Source organism: Parasteatoda tepidariorum, chromosome 2, assembly GCF_043381705.1.
Source record: "Parasteatoda tepidariorum isolate YZ-2023 chromosome 2, CAS_Ptep_4.0, whole genome shotgun sequence".
NCBI lineage: Eukaryota > Metazoa > Arthropoda > Arachnida > Araneae > Theridiidae > Parasteatoda > Parasteatoda tepidariorum.
Window position 1 is genome coordinate 83,765,446 of NC_092205.1, and position 20,387 is coordinate 83,785,832.

The window sequence follows — 20,387 nt, forward strand, 5'->3', positions numbered from 1 at the left end:
TTTTTTTCTTTTAAGAAAAATAAAAAAAAAAAAAATGCAACGAAATTTAAAATGTATTTAGCGTAGATGTAGACAATGTGCATATTGTCATGGAACAAAAAAAAAATAATTGTAGGAGTTGATGAGCAGATCACAGAATTTACTAGTTGAAAGAAGAAAAAAAGACAATTTTGACAAAAATACGATACATTATGGTTGCGAAGAAACTCAAAAAACCTTTTTTTCCTAAGGATTGCAAAAACTGAAGATAAATTCAGTGTTTTTTTCTTTTAAGAAATCTAAAAAAAAAAAAAATGCAACGAAATTTAAAATGTATTTAGCGTAGATGTAGACAATGTGCATATTGTCATGGAACAAAAAAAAAATAATTGTAGGAGTTGATGAGCAGATCACAGAATTTACTAGTTGAAAGAAGAAAAAAAGACAATTTTGGCAAAAATATGATACATTATGGTTGCGAAGAAACTCAAAAAACCTTTTTTCCCTAAGGATTGCAAAAACTGAAGATAAACTCAGTGTTTTTTCCTTTCAGAAATCTAAAAAATAAATAAATAAAAAATGCAACACAGGAAATTTTCACATAATGCCACCTGAAGATGAATCTCTTAGTGTCGTATCCAACTTGACCTTGCAAAAGAAGTAGAGTTCTTAAAGAATATTCCTTTACTGAAACTCATCCATCAAACTTAGTGACATACGCCCAGCATGCATCACTGTGACACAACCGTCTTATTTTGAGAAAATTTCTATTTTTAGAATAACAACACGAGAACTCAATTCCATTTTATAATATAAAACTTAAATAACATAAAATTTGTAAATGTCATCTTTAATATAAAAATAATTTGAGTATAAAGTGGTAGAGTGCACAAAATAAAATAAAAATTCAACCAAAGTTACTTTTGTTCTAAAAATCGTATTTTCATCCCGTAGAGAATAGCACCTCAAAAATGCCAAACAATTAGTACTAGTTATTAATTAAATAGCAGAAAAAGACATATAATACATTCTCTTAATCTTGATTATTCCTTTTTAAAGGCTAACTCCCACCCAGGGCAGTAGAGTCATCAATGATGATGATGATGATATTGATTATGTAAAAAATGCGGTTTATCTTTTGAATTGATGAACACTATAAAAATTTAATTAACTTCAAAAGTTAGCTCAACAATAAAAATAATGTGATAAAATTTAGGTAAACATATTGACTTTAAAGAACTTCATGTAAGAATATTTGGGAAGGCAAAATACATTTAATGTATGAATTATAACTTAAAAACATGTGAATTGATAAAGAATCCTCCGTCCACATGAATTCAAAATTTTGAGTATATTTCTACCGTGATGTACTTTTATCATTAAACGATTAAAAAAAAAGGAAATGTGAAAAGTAACGACTAGTAATCAAAAGTAATCAAAACAAATAAACGAAATACAAATGACTCCCATGTTGAACTGAAACTTCTTTAAAGATATAATTGAAAGATTTTCCAAGTTAACGAGTGTTATTTTTTTTCTGAACAAAAACAAAAATTATACGCGAAGATTTATTTTATTCATATACGCACGCGACAACACGATTGCATCTTTCTTTTAATAAAAATCTAAATTTATGGAATAAGATTTATTATTTATTAAATTGTTTTAAATTGTTGTAAAGCATTATTAAACTTCAAAAATAATATTTTTAATTTTTCCTCTAGTTTTAAAATTAAAAAAAAAATTGAGGAAAATAATACTGTATTGTTCACATTAAAACCATTTCAGACTACAATGATTCGAGACGTAATAAACATACAGTTAAATTTGCCTGGTATTAACTAAAATTAAAATAAACAGAAACTTAAAAAAAAAATCCAATCTTTTAAATCTTAAATTTTAAAAAACTTTAATTCAAACTAGTATTCGATCAAAGCATAATTTAAATTACTTTTGCATATTTCTGTCCTGCTTTGCAATTATATTTTCTATGAAACGGAACTTTTGTTTGAACTGAATTCAATATAAAGTTTAGACTGAACTATCCTTTCATCGTAAATTAAAATATAATAATTGCTAGCAGAAGTTGAGCTTTTAATTCATCTAAGGCTGCTGTCTCATTTAATACTTATTTGCCAAAAGTAAAAATTTTTAATGAAAAAATAATACTAATTTACATAAAAGGTATTCAATTACAAATTTCTAGTAATGTTTTATATTTAAATTTAAAATATATCATGCAGAATTCTAAAGTTAATTGAATTTTATTTTACTGTCTGAGTTGATCAGATTAAGTCAAGCTAAAATAAGAAGGGTTTCAAAATAGTTTCCTAAATAAATAGTGAATTTGTAGTTAATTAGTAAATGAAAACCAATCACCTGCATTTTTTAAAATAAAATAAGCATTGTCTAAGTATTAAATGGAGAAAAAAAAGTCTGGTAAAATTACCATACCGTAGAATAATAACCATTTCTGAAAAAAGAAACTTAATTATGGTAATAAAACTAGAATATACACTATTTAAACCATTCATTTGGTGATTTGTTTCATTCATATTGTAATGTTTTCCTGGAAATTCCTGTTTTTAAAATAATTATAGTTCTTATTACTACAGATTTAGTTAATACAAAACTGAAAAGTAAATTTAGCAGAATAAATGGTATTTATGCTACACACTAAAAGTATCACGATAAAAATTATCCAATTTTACCACATCTACCATAATTTTTCAGAAGACTATATTTTATCGTTAATTTTACCATAATCATTACCAAAGCTCTACGGTAAAAATTGTCGGACTCTTCGGTGTTCCCATAGAGCGAGAAATGTCGTACATTTTACCATATTCTGGTTGTTTTGACCATATCTTTTTTCAGTGTATCTTTAATATTAATGAAACACACTAGGTTTTTTTTCCATACCACCATTTAAGTACATCAATTGAAATTTTAAATGTTTTTTTAAAGGTAAAAAAGAATTGTGATAAGATCAAGAATCTTGATTCTTGATCTTATCACAGTTCTTTACTTACAAGAGAAGAAAAAACTTACAAGAGAAGAGTAAATTTTTGTTTAACGAAACTTCGTCTTCAATCATTTCTTGTTGAATCCAACTTGCAAAGAAAAATTTGGATTACGTCTTTTAAATGGTTATACTTCTTTTGAACTTAAATATTTAGATAAAAACATGATTTAAGTATTGCATTGTGAGAAAATGTTTTCAGGATAGACAAATATTGAAAATTGTCTTCTCATTTTTTTTCTATATGACCCATGTCCACTCTTTTAAAAATTGTACATTAGTAGAATTCGTTATGAATATAATATAAATATATGCCATGGTAAGCCAAGAGATTGATATATAAATAAGATATCGCCAACGGGTTGAACGAAGCACACAATACTTTTGCTATTTTAAATAAATTGCGGGTATGCAGGTCTATATTAAATGAACCAAAAATAAAACTCAGTGTTAATGTTAAATCTGTTCTTTTATACTGATCGGAAACATGACACAACTTGAAAAAATTACGAATAAATTACCAGCTTTTGTCAACAAATCGCTCATGGGCTTCAGTAGCTGCACAACTCAAAAAATCATGTTTTGAGATAAGTGGGTTTAAAGTTTTCATTGCTAAGGAAAATGAACAAGAAATGCTTTAGTTTGGTTAAACGAAGATTACCTTCAAGTTGAATTATGAGTTGTGCTAGTATTACTACTGAAACGAATGTGTATTTTCATATTTACACCTGTTCTTAGTCTAAAATGCGTATTTTTTCTCTAGTTTTTCATTGTGTCACTATTGCAGCCCATGAGCGAAATGTACCGCGAAAAAATGGCTTCACAAAATATATAACAATAAATTATTCAAAATCAGTAATCAAAGGCCAATAAAATTAGAAATCAGAGAACGCAAATCGATTGGACACATGATAAGAATGCCGGAAAAATTCACAATAAAACAGGTGCTGGATTGGACACCCCAGGGTAAACAAAAGAGGGGCAGACCTGGAATGAGATGGCAGAGAACTATTATGAATGAATTTAAGACAATAAACAAAACATAGAGAGAAATGAGAGAGCATGGCCACCAACAGAGTGAGATGGGAAATCAACAAGAAAGGCCCTATGGTCCCTACGGAATAAAGAGGAGTAAGAGAAGAGAAGATATGCCATCCTAGTAAAAAGACGTAAGATTTAACCTGTTCTGTAATCGTACCATTATTTTTCATAATTCAAGGTGGTAATTGTTTTGGTTATCCTCTCTATATCCTCAATGAAGCCGTTCTGGTAAGAAGGTGAAATCGGGAAGAGAAAGTTTCAATAAAAAAAAAGTTCAAATTTCAACCACGGAAAGGTAATATAGGGCTCATAAGAAGCCTTTTTGAGACATGGGACTTGATTGAATCATATGACATGCCCTACGTGCATTCCATTTTCGTCAAGCAGATGTTCAAGTAGCGTTTTAGGGAGTCCAGCTTAAGAAAGGTGGGATGCATTAACTCGATTCATTGCAGTTACATGACATCGATATTCTCGCTGAGCTATTGCAGTTATTTAAATAAGATTTTACTAGTAACGTTCATTCTTTCTCTTGCAGCGACATGGTGCTACAGTAGTAGCATATGGTTGTCAAAAAATAAGGCAATTTGAGTAAATATTTTCCCGTGCATAAATTGCAACTCTTAGTTGAAATTTGAACTTATTTTTTATGTTGCAGATTTCATTTCCTTATGGTTCAGGTAACGTAGACACCAAGTTTTACCGGTATGAGTCAACAAGAATAGATTCTATGTAGATGCGTCAAAAATACTTCATGGATTATTCGTATACATTGATCATATTGAATGTCATATGGTTCCGTATGCTACAGCCGTATGCCATATGGAATATCCATATATCCTACGGAATATTCATATACCATGAATGGGATATCCGGATACAATGACGTATATACCGTATTGCATATGGAATAGACATGAAAAAGAATCACGCATCGTTCTTTTGGCCCATTTTCACCTTTTCTTAGTGTCATACAGCAGTAAATCAGGTTTTTACCTTTGGATTCTGTGAAAAATATTACACGATTGAGCTGATTGTGTGAGTTAAAAAAGTTCTTTTATTTTATCTAAAAATATAATAAACATTTCTTGTCCCTCAAAATGTTCTAAAAAGACGGCAATTTAACTCAAATAACTTCACTATTTTTGATTTTAATATTTTTCCTCCTTTTTTACGTTGTATTAAGGGAACATTGATAGCATTGGGATAAACAAGCTCTTTTCATAAATTTGGAAGAGTTAGGACATTAACATAAGAAAGCATTTATAACGAAGTTGTTTTTTAATGTTCACAATTTGAATATCCAGAAAAATTGTATAAACTAGCCCATTTTCATACACAAAGCTAAAGATATGATGCTGAAAAATAAGAAAAAATCTAAAGAAACGGAAGCTAAATAAGATAGATATTTAATCGATATTTCACTTCTGTAAGCCATGTATTGAGAAAAAAGTAATTTAAATATTTACCATACTTTATATAATAAAGCATTGTAATGCAAAAAAAAAATAATATTCTAATGACGTCGCTTTAGTTTTCACTAAGCTTTTTTGTAAGTTTGGAGCAACTCCCAAAAGCATCTAATTTACTACACGAGAATACGCGCTACCATTATTCAATAATTAATTAATTAACTTTACTTAATAATTATTAAATAAGTTAGGTAGGGAAGTTTAAATTTTGGACTCTTTAATGATAGTTTCTCTTTGAGCCCGTTTCAAGAACTTGATAAGCGAATAAAAAAATTTTGGAACTCAAAACGAGTGAAATAAATATTAAGAGGTACAAACTTCCAATTGCTATTCTGACAAAACTATTAGAATCATATTCTTTGAACTGCAGCTATTTGAGGATAAAAAATTGCCATTTTCTATCATAAAAAAGGGTATTTTTATTCAGAAAAAGTGCTTTTCTCTATTTAATTTCATAACTTAAAATATCGCATTGTCTTCACTAATCAATTAACATATATAAGGGTAAATTAATGAACCATTAAGATTGAAAAACTATTACCTGAAAATTCGACTACTAGATCAAAAGTTATTTCCTTTTTTTTTGCAGACGACATAGCTATACAAATAACCAATAAAATGTTATTTTAATGGAAAGTACGATTCTAATGCTTTAAACATTTCAATATAAATCATTCGAATCAATTCAAATATAAATCATTCGAGTCTGAAAACTTAATCTAACAATATAACAATAAAAGAAAACAAAATCAAATATAAATTATAAAAACTAAACTTACTTGCAAGTTAAAGTACTCTTTTTTTACATTCACCTGAAAAAAAAGCAGAATGCACATTAAAAAAATTTTAATGATCATTAATCTGGTATTGAATATAACGCATCGCACATACATTTAGTTACTTTTAAGCATAAACTCTTTGAACGCAGAGTAACTTTTGAAAAAGTTTAGCATAGAATGTCACGTATCCTTAAATGGCATCTCGAAATTACGAACCAGAAATAATTTCGTTTCCGTCATTATGCACCACAAAGTCCTTGAAGGGTGCTATCTTTTTTGTAAGGATTCACTTTTGATCATTTGGGATGAAGTAATTTTAAAAATGTGCCTGAGGAGATTAGATTCCTCTATCGTTACAAGGTGATAGTCCTCCTTTGATGGATTTTTCCTTTTTTGAGGCTTTGTATCCTAACTTCAATTTAAACTTATAGTACAGCACAAACGATTTGAAGTTTTGAAACTTGATAAATCACTTTCTTAAAGGTATCTAATATAAGATGTATGAAATGTATTTTATTTTATATTTTATAACTGTCGTTGAACAGCCGAGCCAATTTAGGATTTACGACTACCATTGTTCAAGTACGCAACCTTGTAATTTTGAACCCAATTCAGAAGACAATGGTACTCCTGGATTTTATTGGGAGAAATTTGCCTTTATGGAGGACTTTCTGATGGAAGTAACCCGTATTTGCGTTATATGGAGGGGAAAACCACGAAAATCTCCCATGTTTAGCCTGGAGGCAAGGGGACTTTAACCCATGATTCGCCTGCCACTGAGGATATTTAACGTCAGCACTGTGGACGGGGAGAGCAGGATGCGGAATTCAATACGATCAGCTATTGCTGGGAGCCGAGAGCTCAATTTCCTGAACCGCCATGACTTAGGTCGAAATATATTGAAATCAACACTGGTTTTTATTTTTTACCGTGACAATAGGGATATAAAAGTATCAGGAGACTCACTTCCTGCTCCCCAACACCTGGAACCGAGTGTTGACGAACAGGACTCGCAAATTTCGGACTCTATTATAGTTGAACTAACTTTTAAAAAAAGTCTAACTGGTGAAAACATAAATTGCTTTACGGACTCTTATATTCGGAATAACTTTTTAAAACGTCTAACTGGTGAAAATATAAATACACTTTCGGACTTTATTATATTCGGACTAACTTCTTAAAACGTCTAACTGGTGAAAATATAAATACATTTTCGTACTCTATTATATTCGGACTAACTTTATAAAACGTCTAACTGGTGAAAATATAAATACATTTTCGTACTCTATTATATTCGGACTAACTTTTTAAAACGTCTAACTGGTGAAAATATAAATACATTTTCGTACTCTATTATATTCGGACTAACTTTATAAAACGTCTAACTGGTGAAAATATAAATACATTTTCGTACTCTATTATATTCGGACTAACTTTTTAAAACGTCTAACTGGTGAAAATATAAATACATTTTCGTACTCTATTATATTCGGACTAACTTTATAAAACGTCTAACTGGTGAAAATATAAATACATTTTCGTACTCTATTATATTCGGACTAACTTTTTAAAACGTCTAACTGGTGAAAATATAAATACATTTTCGTACTCTATTATATTCGGACTAACTTTTTAAAACGTCTAACTGGTGAAAATATAAATACATTTTCGTACTCTATTATATTCGGACTAACTTTTTAAAACGTCTAACTGGTGAAAATATAAATACATTTTCGTACTCTATTATATTCGGACTAACTTTATAAAACGTCTAACTGGTGAAAATATAAATACATTTTCGTACTCTATTATATTCGGACTAACTTTTTAAAACGTCTAACTGGTGAAAATATAAATACATTTTCGTACTCTATTATATTCGGACTAACTTTTTAAAACGTCTAACTGGTGAAAATATAAATACATTTTCGTACTCTATTATATTCGGACTAACTTTTTAAAACGTCTAACTGGTGAAAATATAAATACATTTTCGTACTCTATTATATTCGGACTAACTTTTTAAAACGTCTAACTGGTGAAAATATAAATACATTTTCGTACTCTATTATATTCGGACTAACTTTTTAAAACGTCTAACTGGTGAAAATATAAATACATTTTCGTACTCTATTATATTCGGACTAACTTTTTAAAACGTCTAACTGGTGAAAATATAAATACATTTTCGTACTCTATTATATTCGGACTAACTTTTTAAAACGTCTAACTGGTGAAAATATAAATACATTTTCGTACTCTATTATATTCGGACTAACTTTTTAAAACGTCTAACTGGTGAAAATATAAATACATTTTCGTACTCTATTATATTCGGACTAACTTTTTAAAACGTCTAACTGGTGAAAATATAAATACATTTTCGTACTCTATTATATTCGGACNTTTATAATATTCATTGACCGCAATTATTTAAGAATTTGCTTTTTTTCTTACAATGTTGGCACCGAAATCTAGCATTGTATTTAAATGGCCCGGAGCAAATAGGTAAAACTCTTGTCGAGTCAATTTTCGAATTGCCCCCCTTAACAATCAAATTGCCCCCCCAGTGGGGCGTGGGCCCCACGTTGGGAAACACTGCTCTAGAGGTAAAGGCCGTCATAATTCGAATAACTTTACGCTATTGACGGGAGAGAAAAAAAGAACCCTCCCTTTTTTAGTTAATGATCTCATTACCTGATTTTTTTTTGTTGAATAGGAATGCACCGTCAACAATACGAAACAGTTTTTGACATTATCTTTTCATGTAATATAGAGAAACACAATCATGATTATAATTTAAATTGAAGGAATTTTGATAATTATTTCATTATAAAAATGATATTTAAGATTTTCTTATTACAAAGATTACTCATTCATTTTAAAGATTTTGCCGATAAGTGTTTAAGCTTTTTAAACACTTAAGGCCCCAAGTTATCATCAAGTGCTTAGTTACAAGTACCTTTAACTGTTTTTTAATATTTAAAAACAAATGAAGATGACTCTACAATACTCTGATGAAACAGAACAAAAATAATTTCAACTAAGAGAAAAAATAAATTATCTTCAGGTAAGTACCGTTGTGACATTTATTAATTTTATGTTGATGGTAACCAACGATTTATTGTTCTTCGTTTTTAATTAACGATTTCATCATATTTTTCTGACCAATAAAAACGCTCTGACAACAATGAGCAAATTTTTTTGTTTATTATATTCTTAAGTTATAGAGAAGCAAAACAATCTGTCCAATTTAAGTTTAAACTATAAAGAAGGAAATTTATCATTTTATTTAAAATGATAAGTAATTCAAGATTTTTTCGATATTTATTTTGAATATTTATAACTTTTTACCGTTAAGTGTTTATCCAATAGAAATCTGCTACCACCCCCCTTGATAAAGAACATTTAATGCCTGATAGTATTAAAGATAAAATAAAATTTTTTTATTAATCGAACGTCTCTTGAAAAAACAAAAAAAGACGATAGCTTAGCATCTAGAGTTACATTTAATCTTCGAAGAGTCATTTAGTTAATCAGATTAAAGCGTCCCAACAAATGGGATAAATTTGCATGATTTAATGAATTCTAGCTTTTATCATAAAAAAAAGAGTATCGTAATAGTAAAAGATAACAAAGTTTATTTTTTTCTCACGTAAAAGTCTGGATTACTCATTTTAATTGGAAAGAGAAAAGGAAAATTAATGTAAGAATTACTTATTAATGAAAGAGCAATTAGTTGTGATAAATTTTAGAGAAATAAAGCTTGATCGAAGGCTTGGAGCAATTCAATACTTAAAATTATTTTAAGAAACGTTATTTTAAATAGAATAATTATCAAAAAGACTTTTTATTTTATTTTGAAATTAATAGTAAGATTGGATTCTAAGAATATGGTATAAATTTTTAATAAATGCGAAATTTAAACGGGAAACTCTACTATGAGTTTTCCAAAAGCCTTTTATCTCTTTTACAGTTTTAAATGCATTTTAAATTTAAAAGAAAGGGAAAATTATTTTATGGGTTTAAAATTGCTATTAATATACACTTAAGTCTAACATAAGAGTCAGCGTAGAGTATGAGTTAAGACTTTAGAGATTAAAAAAAAAATCTTCAGACGCCTACAGATTTAGAAATAAAGTTTCCTAATTTAGATCGTGGTATAACTTGGTATTTATTTTCAATACTCTGTGGGATGATTGGATACCAGTCACCGTGACGTCATCGTAAGTAAATCGTCGCATTCGTCAGCTCAAAATCAGGTTCGACAGACACGCGTGTGACGTCGCTTACAGGTATCCAATTAAAATCTGATTGACATCACATTGTTAGCTCACTGCACTTCTTCTCGTGTTGCAAGTATCGAATTTAAATATTTCTTATCGTATGGCTTTTGTTGAAAAAATTTCATGAAGCGTACATATTTTCTTTCGCTTTTCCTAGTAAGATATTTTCAATTCAATATACGTTTTAAAACCTTTTAACTTCATTTTTCTAAATAAAAGAAAAACAATTAATATACCATTCATTTTATTTATTTATATTTTTAAAAGAATTCTACGCTCATCTGCTACATCTCTGTCTACCATTGGTAAGGAGACCAGTCACCCTTAAATCTTTGGGAAATTTTTTTGGAACTTATATTGAACTTATGTTCTTTAAAACAAATTATACAGAAATTTAAACTTATTCTGTGATCTGTATTTGGTCGGAAAATGTTCCATTTTGTCCGATTTTAAAAATAAAATGTGTCGTTTTTTCATATGATTTAGAATTGAAGGGAAAACTCTTCACATACTTCGTGATGAGTAAGAGCGTCTCTCAATCCGAATTAGATACATACTTATACCCTCATAGATAAACATATCCCAATTTTACATGGTTTTTTTATGTTTTCAGGGTATTTTACGCATTAGGGAATAAAAATATGACTAATCGAAACTTGGCAATAGTCTCATATTAAAAATGGCGAACGTGTGTTAGTTTCTATTCAGCTTTTAGTAAAACAAATTCTGGTAAGAATAAATGATTCGATGCATTTATATTATTTTCATGATTTATTTCTATAAATGTATTTAATGTATATGTATCAATTTTATAATATTTAATAAATTCGATAAACGTATTTTTACAATATTCAAGATGATTGGGACATATTGTCCCAGGAAATTTCCGGGGAAAGTGGAAAACTTTAAACTCATAGTATGCTTATTTTAATAAGTTAGCATTAACATAAACTGCTTTTCATACTTAAATTTTAATGCTGCAAAAGTTAAGTCGAAAGATTTAAATAAATCTTGAAGCCAGAAATAAGCTGTTTATTATTATCCCATGTACTATTGGTTTCATGTTTAAGCGGATTTTTCCAATACACCATCGAATTTTTATTCCACTTTTCTATTAAAACATTCAAAGTATAAAAAAAAAAAATACTTCAAAGAGAGAAGAAGGAACAATTCTCGATAAAAAGGGGACAAAAAAAATACCTTCGGAAAAAAATACCTTGGAGTTTGAAGATACTATTAAATAAAATTTACAGATTTGTTTTTTTTATTTTAAATTAATATCTCATTAAAACTGTATGAATTTTTTTTAAATGAATTCTAAGAAAAATTAAAACCTAAACTTTGAAAATTTAAAAAAAACAAAAAAAAAAGCAATTTGTTTTTGTTACGAATAATAATACTTTTTTTCCTTAAACTTGTTATAAAATTACAATTAAAGTGCTAGTTTAAAAAATCGCTAAACACAAAATAAATGCGAGTACTTTTTATTTAAGTTGATAGAAACTATATAAAAAGATCACTGTCCTTATAACTAAATTCCATAGGAGACTATCAGCACAATAAGTGGTGTTATCGCTTTAGAAACTTAATCCACAGTACTTCCGCTTGATGTACTAATGCATTTAAGCACATAGACGATCAAAGAAGCGTAAAAAGTAAAGCTGAACGTCCTACGTTTTCTTTATTTTAGACATATATCATTCATCTAATCCCCCACTTAATCACGTATTAGTTTTTGTTCATATTTTTTTTTGTACCTTTTCCTTTGAGAAAGTGAGTTAAAATTTTTATAAAAGTTATACATTTTTCTTATGCCTCTTAAGAGAATTAATTTTATGTAAGAAAAATTCTGTTAACTCTTTCTAAAATACGCTTGCTTGTATTGTAGTACAAAATCTCCTTTGTACTAAAGTACAAAAATAAATTAAACTTGTTTAAGTCATTCGTAGAAAGTTAGGAACAAACTAAAATATAGTTGAAAAATTAATGAGTTTTACACGATTAATCACTACTGTAGCTGAAATTTTATTTTATAAGTACATTGCGCAAAAATATAAACAGGCCACCCTGAATAACTTTCGATGGTTTGATCCTCTTGTTCTAAACGCGATCTTAGTGGTTCAAAAAATTACCTCAAATATGTTAATTAGTTAAAGCAGACGATAATTTAAGTTACGAAATCGGACACAAAAACATGCGGATTAAACATGCCTTTTTTTCGAAGGATTTGTATTTTTGACTCCTAAAATAAGGAAGTGGCCGCAATCAGATAAATATCGTCCCTGTAAGTTGGTCAAGAGAATGGTCCAACGTTTGCAACCCTTAATGGTAATTTTAATTTTTGCAAATTTCTCCATTACTACAGAACTTTTTTATATACGATTATAAAATTCTTTTATCCATGGATTATTCCATTTAACAAATTACTTTTCCTAGTTTTATTATTTTATTTAAAAAATTGTCGAAATAATTTTGAACTGTAAGGTATTCAATTTGTTACATTATTTTAAGTAATGTAATTTTAAATGATAAAATACAAATTTTAGCGAAATCTGTTAAATAAACCCTGAGAAAACGAATTTTAAATATGTGATTTTTCAAAAATTTTAATTCTCAGGAACTATATTTTAAGTCACCCCCTCAAACTATTAAGATTGAATCCAAGAACGTTAAGATATAATTATAGAGATTAAAAATTATTCAATGTGGTCTGTTTCGTTTGTATTGCACCGTACAGTTTAGAATAATCATATTTGAAAAGAAGGCATACTTTTTTCCGGGGTAACATTTATATTTACTGATTCCATGCTTATTTTTAAAAATTTTAAAACGATATAATATATTTATTGCCTTCATTGATAAATTAATTTATTTAAGAACGAAATAGAAACTATAAACATAAAAGTAGTTTTAATATGTAGGGAATTCAGTTAAAATTTCTTTACAAATGCTTGCATTGTATCCAATTCTCAAAGGAAAGGAGATACATACTCGCAAAAATCAGATTAAATCAGTTTAAAAGTAGATTTTCTCTTTTGAAATCCAAGAAGTCAGACAACATTCAATATCACGTTTTTTTTAAAATAAAATTAAAAAGAAATTTCACCATGTACATATTGCTAGACATTTTAGATCTACAATATTGCGTTTTCTGAAGAAATAGAAATTTCGCTTGGACAGTTTTCCGTTATTCTACGACACGAATGATCTATTCTTTTTGGACATAGGAAAAACATTTTTCCTCACCAAATGTCACGCAATCTGATAGTTAAGATTGAAATTTCCAAAGTGGCAAAAGAAATGATGAGAAATTGTTCATTTTTTTTACAGTCCTTCAGTAGCTTGAAGGTTAAATCACATTTTTATGTAAACAAATACAAAACTTTGAAAAGAGTTTGAATTCCAAAACGGTTTTCAATATTAAAAAAAGTCTCTGTAAGCAATTTCATAACTTCAAAGATGCTTTCAATTCAGTTGTTGTTAAAATTCAATACTCTTAAAATTGGTCAAAAGTTAGACTCGTTCTTATGTTCATTTTTAAAACTTGACTTTTTAGGTTCTTTTTCCAAAGTTTTCTAACTTTTATTTTACTGGTCATGGTTTCAAGGTCATTAGAGAAGGATAAAAAAACTTAGCAAAAAATAAATAAATAAATACAATTATATTTTAACTGTAAATAGGTAAGAGAAGATTCAGTTTAAAGATACATATCTTAAGTGATTATTAACTTATTAGTTTAGTGGTTATTAACTTATTTTTCCCCATACGAAAAATGGATATTCAACTAGCTTAAAATAACGGTTAATGTTAAATCAATGAGAAAATTCCCCCTTTAATACGTCTCTTCTCAACGATTGAATTGAATTTTTAAGATTGGGGGCTAAAATTAGTCAGAAATTTAGGAACCTGACACAAATAGTTCAATTCTCATAAGAGAAAAACACCTATGCACAAAATCTTCTTTGTATTAATATAGATTTATTTATACTCTATTATAAAATTTTTGTTTTTTGGGGATACCTGTTATTTTGTAGATCAAACTGTTAAAAGTTTGACTGAACGTTGAGGCTATACAAAAAACTATAATAATGAACTATTTTTTTGGAGCACCCGATATTTAATTGCGAAAAGTTTTGATGAATTTTGAATTACAATACACAGACTATAATAAGGAAATATTCTTTTAAGGTACATATTTTTTGTTTATACAGTTAAACGTTTGAATGAATATTGAACCATCTACACATCTACAAGTTTGACTAGTAAAGCTGAAAAGAAATCAAATTTTCTGCACTTTTGCAGATTGAACCGCATATTATTGTGAACGTTTAGCTTTATGTGCTGGATCACGCATTTCTTTGTTCATAATGAACTAAATTACAACAACAGCTTTGCAATTAGATAGCTATTATACAATAGTTATGATTCAAGTATGATAGTTAGGATAGTTATACTTATTGTATACATATTATTCTAATAGTTATGATTCAAAATATGAATAGTATAGTTTATTCTTTTTCCGAATATTTCGAGATACTAAAAAAACAGTAGGAATGATGTTCTACTAAAATTTTTATTAAAAATTACTATTAAGAATAATAATTAGTATTCTTCTGCAAAAGTAGTTAAAATTGCGTATACAAACTATCTGATGTTGTTTGAGATTGATAAGGTACTGCAATTATGATCAATGCTATAATTGTTAACATAAAAAAATATTACAATGCACTCATAGTATTTTTTAAAACATTTTCTCAAGTCTTTTTATTCAGCCTTTAATTTAATATATTTATGAAATTTTTATACGAAAAATAGGTACTTAAGTTTGTTATAATAACACTCGATGTATTTTGGTAGTATTCTTTTATTACATTCCTGATTAAAATGCTTTAATTAAATGTCAATCATCACTTAATATTTTAACATTTCATTGCTATCTTTTCATTGAGTAAGCAGTGGATTTTAATTCTCTCTTGAAAATATTAATTGAATTGTCATTCAGTGAAGCTTATTTTTCTTATTTGCTAGAGTTTGAAGCACATAAGTAATTTAATTAAGGATTGTTTCAATTTCACTCTTCATTATTTTCTTTTTTTCATACTGTATTTTTATTATTAATTAAAATAATCATATTTAGCTTTCTTTTTATTGTTTAAAAAATAATTTTATTTTTAAGTAGCTTCTTTTGAATTAGTTTGTTTTAAAATCAGATATTTTAAAAAGAAATTTTTTCATTGTTAGATAATATTATTTAAACAAAAAAATCAGAAACTGCGAGTTTATTCAAATAGTAATGAGTTTGTTAATGTTTTCTTATAGTAAGATTGATAGTAATTAATTAATTTAATTTAAAATAAAAAATAATTTAGTAGCAATCAAGTCGTTGGTTGATTTAGTTATGTTTGGTTCTTAAAATAACGAAGCGAAATTATGAAAATATAAATGGAATAGTTTTCACTTAATCATCTTGGGGTAGTGCAATTCGTATTTACCCCAAACAGAATTTTTCTTCTTCAAGAATTCTTGGAAAAGAAAGTTTTTTAAGAAAATAGAATATGCTAGCTAAAAAGTTAGGTTTGGGGACACCTTGAAAGATAATGTCTAGAATGACAATAGTGATGACAATATGACAATACTGCATGACAATACTGTAACTATGTTAGTTTATTGTTTTTCTTTTTTAATTGAATACTAAAATTTCAAATAGAGCATTCAGGGTATAAAATATTGTATATCGTACATTGTATACTGTACTGAAATAATGTGAAATTAAAAATTGTAGAATCTATGTATTATTTAAATAAATATTACCCGAATTACTTTTTTTTAAGTGTCTATTTTCTTTCAATACAGTTAATTGGATTGTACTATACTTTATAATCGTGTGCAAACAATTTCCTTTTAAGAATGGGGGATAGCTTGAAATATTACCGCTGTTTTGAAGAAAATATTCAGTTTTTATTTTCTAGTTTTTCCCATATAAAAATTAAATTAATAATAATTCTATAAAAACTTAAAATGAAGTATGACCTGTGAGAAAAGTAGAGATCAATTTTTAATTATTTAAGGAGTCATTACTTTTTTGAAAACAAAATACAAAAATTAAACCACATTAATATACCAAATCAGCAGTTCAGCACGATTTATCAAAACTTAATTTCTTTTATAAAAATTACAAGTAAGAATTATCAAAAATTTAAATAAATCATTAACTTCAAAATTTTTATTTGGATGCTTACCATAATCACGAAATACGAAACAAAAGTTATCCTATAAATTGCTTCATTCGCCAAATGCACATCGTTTATAAATAAATCCGAAACAGAAATTTACAATTCAAATTTAAAAACGAGAATGAATTTGAATAGTTCAGTTCAACCGAATGTTTACCGAGGTTGTTACATTCGAAGACACGCATTAAAATTATCCAAAATATATTTTAATTCCTTTCCCCTTAAAATACACTTACACGAAATATCGCCAAGGCGAGATTATATCTCTGTCAAATTTCATTCAGAAAGATTTTGATCAAATGCCTTACCAATCTTATTTTGAAATCGAACTTTATAATGGACGTCCTTTTTTTCCTTGAACGAATTACACATGGAAACAAATTTTTTTTTGCATTTATACAAATGCTTGATCTTGCCTAATTCATGTGTTGCATTTTCAAATTTGAAGTTAAATAGTTTTTCTTTTACAAAAAAAGATATTTTTCTTAAAATTACATTTGAGCCTATTTTTTGTCAAAATTTGCAAGTATGACAGGGCGTCGCGTAAATGTTGTGACAAACTTCTAGGGGAGTTGGGGCTTATCATCAGGATAAATGGCGTAATATATTGTCATACGCAGATAGGGGCGTTTCCCCAATTATGAACTGTTCAGAAGCACGCGAAAATCAGATAATAATAGGAAAACGCGTCTAGCGGCGTATGACATTTTAGGACCTGGGTTTCGATGCAGCTTTAATTCCATAGATGCTTCCTAAATCCCCCAGAAGTTTGTCACTACATTTATGCAATTCCTTGTTGTACATAACGTTTTCAAACTTGTACATTTCTACAAAAAAAAAAAAAAAAAACTAAAAATGTAATTTAAAAAAATCAGCAACTTGCAGAGAGAAACCGATTGAAATCAGCAATGTGAAATCAACAATCTAGGGTCTGTTAAAAATCTCATGCAACAGTAAACAAAAATTATTTTTTTCCAATTGTAATATATTGAGTTAAATTGGGGGATTTAATATAAATAACGATTGAAGGAATTGGCAGTTAGTTGAAACAAAATCGAATTAAGATTTCTAAATCTCAGAATAACCCCAACCATGATGTTGCAATTTATTTGACACGTTTATTGGTCAAATTACAATGTATTACTGATCAAAATGCATATTATTTAGTATAATATGAAGACATATTCTACGATTGACTTTCAGGGAAAGCGTTTTACAAATGAGTGAAATGCTTAAAATAGCTATAAATTAATGCTGGGAAGGTATGTATGGGATATTGGTTCATGAACTACGAGATTTAATTTCCCGGTGTGAATTCACGATTATTGAATTTCAAAGCGATCTTAATTATGTAGGTACTTACTTAAATCGAGTTATGAAACCATTAAAAAATAAATGCTCACTCGTGTTATCTTCTTATAACGATATTTGTTTGAGAATAAAGATCTAAAGTTTATGGTAGGGAGGTACTTTATTTAAGTCGCACTAGAGCAGCATAAGGCTATTGGCGACGATCTGGAAACATCCCTGAGGATGATCCAATGACATGCCATCACAATTTTGATCCTCTGCAGAGGGGATGGCACCCCCGCTTGGGTAGCTCGACTATCTTCATGCGAAGTCGAGCACTTTAAAGTAGACCAGTTTAGCGAGGACCAATACCCCAAACCCTTGGTCTCAACGCAGACTGATTCAAATGGTCACCCACCTGCACACTGACTGCAGTAAGTGATGCTTGACTTCGGTGATCTGCTGGGAGCCGTGTCTTAACGATCAGTCTTCTGCGGGACATGTAAAGTTTATACATCCACAATTTAAAGTGTACTATATAAATTGTCGTACCTCGTGGAATTATATAAATCATTGCCTAGTAGTATTAAATACCTTGAAGTATTATATAAATTGTCGTGTCCTCAGAGGTCTATATCTTTATCCATGATTGACTTGTAAAATTAAAACCATTCTTATATTCTTTCATACTTAAATGTAAAAACAAATCTTCTTCACCCAATTATAGAAATGATTTTTTTTTACACGTGGCATTTCTCTATACCTTATTTTAATAAAAAAAAATGCGTTATTTGAATTTAAAAGACAAACTTCAAAGTTAGTTTTTAGAGTTTACTTACTCAAAAAAGATGCACTAATAAAAAAAATAAATTAAAATGACACTAAACAAAGAAATTTAAATGTGAAACATCCAAAAAGCAAATCTTAATTTTACAGGTACTTATTTACATCAAACTATAAAACCGCTTAATTATAAATGTCTCCTAGTGTTATTTTAACCTAGTGTAATGTAAACTTTATACGTCCACAATTTAAAGAGTATTATATAAATTGTCGTACAATTCCTCAAAGGTCCATGTTTTCCTCTGTGATTAACTTGCAAAATTAAAACCATTCTTTTATCCTTACATACTTAGACGTAAAAACAAATCTTCTTCACACAATTGTAGAAAAGATTTCTTTTACTCATGGCATTTCCCTATACCTTATTTAATAATAAAAAAAATCGTTATGTGAATTTAAAAGACGAACTTTCAAGTTTATTCTTAGAGTTTATTTACACAAAAAAAGATGCACTTTTCAAAAAAAATATGAGATGACACCAAACTAAGAAATTTAAATATGAAATTTCAAAAAAAAATCCTTAATTATACAGGTACTTATTTAGATCAAGCTATAAAACCGTTAAAAAATAAATGTCTCCTACTGTTATTTTCTATTAACGATATTTGTTTGAGATTAAAAATGTAAAATTTATACGTCCACAATTTAAAGAGTACTATATAAATTGTCGTACAAATTCCTCAGAGGTCTATATTTTCGTCCATGATTAAATTCTAAATATAAAATCATTCTTATATTCTTACATACTTAGACGTAAAAACAAATCTTCTGCACTCTATTGTAGAAAATACTTCTTTTGAACGAGGCATTTCTCCATATATCTTTTAATAAAAAAATACGCTACTTGAATTTAAAAGACAAACTTTCAAGTTTATTGTTAGAGTTTATTTACACAAAAAAGATGCACAAAAAAATGAGATGACACCAAACTGAGAACTTTAAATGTGAAACATCAAAAAGCAATATCCTTCTTATTTATCTCAAATCCTCTTAGTATTGCACTTGAGTATCTTCAATATCAAAAGAATAGAAGAAGAAGAAACCCTGAAGCAAACTAACCATTCGACTCCAATTCTTAAGAATGAAAAGAGAAATTTATGCAGCTCAAGATGAAGTATTGAAAGATGAATTCTACACTCTAGATCAAGTTGAATAAAAGGTGAGAGGAAAAAAAAATTCGAACACTGAAGATTAGAAGAAAAAAAATAGAGCTTTCCAACTTTCTTCCATTTTCCAGTCCAGTTGGCTAGCAATGGAAACAAAAGTGAGTTAACAAAGATTTTGATTGAAGAAAGTTTCCTAGGTTACGAAGATCGATAGATGCAAGGTTTTATCGTAACTTTTTTGCCTTATTGCAAAAATGTGTTGACTGATTTTTAACTTAAAAACCCACTTGAGAAAATCATGAGGATCTTTGAAGACTGCAATTTAGTTTTCTTTTT

General features: G+C 28.2%; 1 protein-coding gene across 3 annotated transcripts in view; it reads right to left on the minus strand.

The window, feature by feature from the left end:
* The window catches only part of LOC107453385 (calcitonin gene-related peptide type 1 receptor), a 397,139-nt gene that overhangs the window by 192,039 nt on the left and 184,713 nt on the right, over positions 1-20,387 (minus strand). For all 3 annotated transcript variants that reach the window (XM_071177835.1, XM_071177833.1, XM_071177834.1), the window contains one exon: positions 6,294-6,326. The gene's annotated coding sequence lies outside the window, so the exon portion shown is untranslated. The remainder of the gene's footprint in view (positions 1-6,293; positions 6,327-20,387) is intronic.